The following is a 6,078-nucleotide window of genomic DNA, read 5'->3' as shown; positions in this document are numbered from 1 at the left end:
AAAGGCTTAATGACCCGCAGTTAAAGCCATGGATGGTGGTGAAGAATGATGGGGTTGTCTTGGGAGCCCACTGCAATTGCACAGCTGGACTTGGTGAGAGCTGTTCCCATGTGTCAGCTGTGTTGTTCAGCATATGGCAGCATAACAGTGGCAGAAATGAAGCGATAGCTGTAACATCTAAGAAGTGCAAATGGGCCACCCCAAGTGAGGACTCTGTAAAGAAAGTGGAGTATCAGCAGGGCAAGGACATAATTTTTAACAACTCTCAACAAAATAAAAAAGGACAATCTTCAAAAGGTCATTCTGCCCCCCCAGCTTTCCCACCTCTGACCACAGCTGAGCAAGCCAAACTTTACAACAACCTCTCCCAATGCCGCACACAAGAGGACCAGATCATCAAACCAGCAGTCCTGTCTGTTGTCAAAGAGTATGCAGCATCCTATGTGCCAAAGGCTGTCATGCTGGATCTACCAGAACCCCTCACCATCCTGTATGACAAGCAGGCAAGAGACCTCAACCTGGCAGAGTTACAAGATCGAGCAGAAACACTATTTGTAGACATAGCTGTGACCAAAGAACAGGTACAGAACATATTTATTTTGTTTAAAATAACAGGAGCTAATAACTGAAATCTAAAAGCTATCATGTACTGCATGTGTACAGTCTGTGCCAACTTAAAATGTTATGTGTAACAGTTTTGATCGTCATGTTTTCAGAGTGATATTGTAGAGGAGGAGACCAGAGCCCAGTCCAAGTCCAAAATCTGGTTTGAGCAAAGGAGTGGTAGGGTAACAGGATCTACCTTCAGAGCAGCCACAAAGACAGATGTCAGAAAGCCTGCAGTGTCTCTGATAAGACAAATATGCTACCCAAAGTCCCATAATTTCACCAGTGAGGCTACCAGGTATTCAAGAGCATAGAAGGGTTAGGATAAAATAGGGCATGCAGTGTGTATCTGCTCCTATGTGTAAAACTTTAATTTCCAGATGGTCAAGTGAATGTGATGTATGTAAAATAACAGGAAGGGTAAATCCAGGAAGTACTATTCTAAAAAAGCTGGAGTGTAAAACCAAGTAGTATCCTTTTGAAAGTGCAGGGAGGTACAAACGTGGGGTGGCATTACTATTGTCCAAAACTAATGTGTTTTTTTTCAGATGGGGATGCCAGCACGAGGAATTGGCAAGAAAATACTATGAAATGCAGCATCGCCTCTCACACACGGATGTCATGGTAGAAACAGCTGGATTCAGGATTTCACCCCTGCACCCATTTATTGGGGCCTCACCTGATGGATATGTTTCCTGCAGCTGCTGTGGTTCAGGTGTCATAGAAATTAAGTGCCCATTTTCTGTAAAGGACCTTTCTGTTAATGAGGCAGTAGATTCTGTTGCTCACTTTTGCCTTGAAAAAGATGCGCAAGAAAAAATTAGACTGAAGCGGGACCATGCATACTATCATCAAGTGCAGATGCAGCTATTTGTTACTGACAAACCATATTGTGATTTCATTCTGTGGACTTTAAGGGCAAGCACTTCACCATTTGTTGAACGCATCACACCTGATGTGCATTTCTTTCACAAAGAATTGGAATGTGCCCGTGACTTCTTTAAGAAATGTATCATTCCAGAGCTGCTAGCCAAGTACTTTTCTGCGCCAAAACCAGCAGCAGCAGCTGATCATAGTCAACAACAGTGGTGCTACTGCCGTGAGCCAGAAGCAGGGAACATGTTGGTCTGTGCATCGGGTTTTTGTTCAGTTAAAAAGTTTCACCAAACCTGCCTTCCCATGAAAAGGGTCCCAAAACAGTGGGTATGTCCCAGCTGCCGAAAAGTAATCAATGCCCAAAAAACAAAAAAACCTGTGAAATGTGTAAATAGTAGTAGCTGATACTGTACTCTTATTTCTGAATAAACAGTTGTTAAACCAGTATTGTTCTCTTCCCCATCATTAGTATTAAGTATCTGTAGCAATCAGGGAAACTTGATCTGTAAAGAGAAACAGAATGTGATCGCATCAAAATAGTGAGTGATCAAAATGATGAAAAGTAATGTCACAACAAGTAAGCAAGAAGTGAGAGTCACAAAGGTTTATTTGCTGGTTGAGCACATCTGTAGCCAGTCACATCATTTTACTGTACATCCCCATCACTGGAAGGGCACCACAGATTCAGACACATTTGTAAGTGCACAACATATGCTCACAATCTTGTCAAGGTAGGTCACATCATTTTCTCTGTCTATGTCTGTGAAACTTATAGGGACAGTGCTTTGCAAGACAGTGTATTTTTGACGTAGAACTCCTATTACTCTTTCAATATGTATCCTAAGAGAGGCTAGACATCTGGTGTTCTCCAAATCAACTGGATCTAATTGTTTCTTTCCCCGAGTAAATGCTGGAATCTTTAATTCAGCTTGGCATCTCTGAATGGACTCTTTAACCAGGAAACCTCTGTCTGCTAAAACTACGTCCCCTGGGTGCAAATAAGATAAAAAGTTACTTTGTTCTGTGATGAACTTATCACTTGTGCAACCTCCCCATCCAGTGGAAATGAAACAAATGGAACCTTGAGGGCAAATTGCAATTAAATATTTGATTGTGTGGTGTGATTTGTATGATGAGTAACACTGAGCACTGGCTAGCAATCTACTGGGTTTTTCTAGAAATATTTCAAAACAATCTATTATGCAAACTGTCTTTTCAAAGCTACTGTTTCGAAATGCATATGGAAGAGATTTTCTTAAGTATTCTCTGTCAGGCCACAACACAAGACTTGGCACCAATCTACAATGCATCACACTAATACAATGTTTGAAGAGCTTTGAAACAGTGGTTGAGTCAATGCCAAAATGAAAAGCCAAAAATTCAAAGGACAAGTTCATTCTGAGCTTTAATAAAGTTAACATGTACTGCTGAAAACATGTTAAACCAGATTTAAGTTTGAGAAAAGGAGCCACAATATGAAAAATTGTCATGAGAATTGAATATGTTGATAAACCAGTGAGAGTATTAACTCTTTTATCATCGTTATGCAAGCTCCTCTCATTCAGTGTAGTCCTATTAATTTTTTCTTTCAACAACATATTCTCAGTCCTTAAAGCTTGGCATTCTTGCTCAAGAGATTGGATGCGTTTACCACAGGTTTCAGTGCTGCATGGTGGAGTTGCTGGATCATCCTCATGGAGAACAGGCTGGACATCATTTTCAGGTTCCTCATGGGTAGATTCAAAAGGCTCTGTGGTGGGAGTTTGGTCTGCAGTAGGGTCCTTGTTGCTGTCTTGGGGACAATCGGTTGATGCTCTGGTGAAAACACAAAAGTAGTATATAAAGAGTATATGTATACACTACTGGGGTCCGTTCTTCGTACGTTGCTTAAAACATCCGAGATCAAATGACACATCCAAGATGATTTCATCCGGCTAATCATGATCCGGCTAATTGGGTTCTTCGAACAAACCTGTTGTTTATGATTAGTATCGCTGGATTGAGTTATCTGAGAAACCTGCGCGTTCATGCGTTTGTTTAAAAGGGTAAATGTTTCGATAGTAGAAACAATGATCAGCAACGCTGCTATTGGCTGTTCAGCATGGCCAAAGAACGCCCACAGTTTTTCTCCCAAGCAGAACACGAGCTTTAAATGGAAGGTTATGCTGAATTTGAGTCATTCATTAAAACGACAGGTAACACCTCAAAGTCTGCTAAAGCCAGGAGACAGGGTTGGCAAAAAATAGACAAATTAAATACGTAAATACTGTCCATGTTAGATGTTTCTATCACTTTCTACAGTATGTATTTTTGCATTAATTTCATATTTACTTTGTTATTTTATGTCAGAGCCTCCACGGGAGCCACTAGAACATGGGGAAAAAAGTGAAGTACAAGAATATTCTACAAAATGGTAGCCTTTAATTATTATACTGTATTTTAAAAAGCAACTTCTTCCTCTTTTTTAAAAGCCACTGTTGAATGATGTGTTTGTCTGTTTATAACAGCCACCAATAAGAAGGCTGGGGGAAAAAAAGGGTTATTTTTACTTTTGTTGCATGAGGCATGTTTCACCCTTTCTTTTCTTTTACAAAATGACACATAGTGCCATCCGTTTCCTATATAAACGGCTTCTTCAACAAAAAACTTTTTGGTTTATAATTTTACCAAGTCCATGCAAGTGGGGTTTAACAGGTTAAGGAACTTTGATATATTCACCTGGGAGGGATGGCTTTTGCAGATAGCTTTGTCTGCTCTATCTTCTGTAGCTTTGCTTTCTGTCGTCTGTTGAAAACCTCCAGTCTCATTTTTCTTTTCCTCTTCTCTGGAGATGGCACGTAGTTGAAAATAGATGGAACAAAGTCCGGACTAAAGGGATTATCACTCTTTCTCCCTATAAAATAAATAGAAACATTTCAGTATTGAACTGGGTTTTGTTTACTACGTTAGCACTAGCTTACAAAATATGACATCGGTAGCCCCACGAATTGCATGCTATAATTCAACTAGCTAGTATGAAACTGATCAGAAACCAATATTATAGCCTATTAAATAATGAAGATACTTTTGTTAGTAAGCTTTATATTCGGTAACTTACCTGATACGAAGTGATCGCTGCACAAGCGGAATCCAACGGCTGGGGGGTCCCATCTTTGAGTCTTGTTTTGCCTGCTCCTGGCTCTTTTAATGGCACTGATCCACCTAGCTCGCCTCTCCACATCTTTAGGAATGCGGTAAAACGACGAACCTTTCCCTTTCCCTCGTTTATTTGTGCAACCTGGTGCACAACAGTTATCAACCATCTTTAGCCTTCTTCACCACCACAGTCTGCCAATCTGCCGAATGCTGCCGAATACTGCCAAGATGGCGGTGCCCCCGGTTTCCGGTCCCGTAACAACGTCATACCCCGGAACTCTATTATTACCACATGATTGCATTTTAATCAACAATGCTTAGCATGCATGGAGGATGAGTAAACTCAGCAATTTAGTTCCACTGAGTACTGAGTATCAGTAATAGTACCTGTACGTATTTCCTTATTACAGGTCGGCTTGAGATTAATCATTGAAATGACATCAGGAGTGTCAAGGAAGTTGTATATCAGAGAAACAGTCTCTCAGAAGCCTTAAGGGTGAGCAAGGAGTAAATTGTGACCCTAGTGGATGATTCGTTAAGTGAGGATGGATGATTTAAACAAGGTATTTGGTTTGGAAGAAGTGATAGAATAGAGAACCTGGCTGGAAGCATGGGAAGATCACAAAGTATTTTCTTTTACGTGTCCTTATCTTTGGAGAAGACCCCTTTCTTACCAAGTATGGAAAATGAAGCCGGAGAGCAAATATGGAAACATTATTTTTAGAAATTGAATCTAAAGTGGAAGGTTTATGCAACTATAGTAGTTGCCAAAAGGGGCCTGTGTCAGCCCTGCTGTCACCCCATTTGGTAAGCTTATTGACATTGCATGCCCAGTAATATTGGCTGTAATTCAGTAATTGGTTAGAATGTCTGTAATAGAAGGGATGCATAAAACCAATTTTATATATATAGCAACAAATCTAAAGCATGAAGGGACAGTGTTTGGCTAATGCCATTTCTGGTGATGTCCTCTATTTGTGTTTCCCTGAAAAGCAAGATGACCACTGGTTCCGCTGCCAAAGCACATATGAGTGGGTAGAGACTGAGGATGTCTCTTGACATTGAATAAACATTACCACCCTGATATAATTTTACCAGTTGGGGGACATGACTCAGAACGGGCAGTGAGGGTAGTATCGGCCACTAGAAAATTAGCACAAATACCAATCATTTGGACAACACCACGGGATTAACATCATGGAGTATGGAACTCACAAAGACACTGGCTTCTTTGACTGAGGAAACACATTTTTAATTATCATGTTATTAGAGGATTTATCTTGTAGAGCAGAGTAGGTTGGAGGCCCAAGTTTTAGAGCTTAGCCAATGATATTGCGGTAGGCTACAAGTTGCTTCAAGGTATCAGCGTCTAGTATTTCAACTCACTCGTTCTTTTAAGGGCCTCCCACATTATCAGCTTTTTGGTTTGGTGTCAGTAATGGCATATGATCAAGGGCTTGG

At 40.6% G+C, this 6,078-nt stretch overlaps 1 long non-coding RNA gene across 1 annotated transcript; it reads right to left on the bottom strand.

The window, feature by feature from the left end:
* Positions 1-3,068: 3,068 nt before the first annotated feature.
* On the bottom strand, positions 3,069-4,897 carry LOC118557570. The gene is made up of 3 exons (XR_004927925.1): positions 4,580-4,897; positions 4,201-4,375; positions 3,069-3,297 (listed from the first exon to the last, which is right to left on the bottom strand). It is a non-coding gene; the product is annotated as an uncharacterized LOC118557570 (long non-coding RNA).
* Positions 4,898-6,078: the final 1,181 nt, after the last annotated feature.

Source organism: Fundulus heteroclitus, chromosome 23, assembly GCF_011125445.2.
Source record: "Fundulus heteroclitus isolate FHET01 chromosome 23, MU-UCD_Fhet_4.1, whole genome shotgun sequence".
Taxonomy (NCBI): Eukaryota; Metazoa; Chordata; class Actinopteri; order Cyprinodontiformes; family Fundulidae; genus Fundulus; species Fundulus heteroclitus.
Note: the sequence above shows the minus strand (reverse complement) of the source record. Positions and strands in the feature narration are given on the sequence as shown.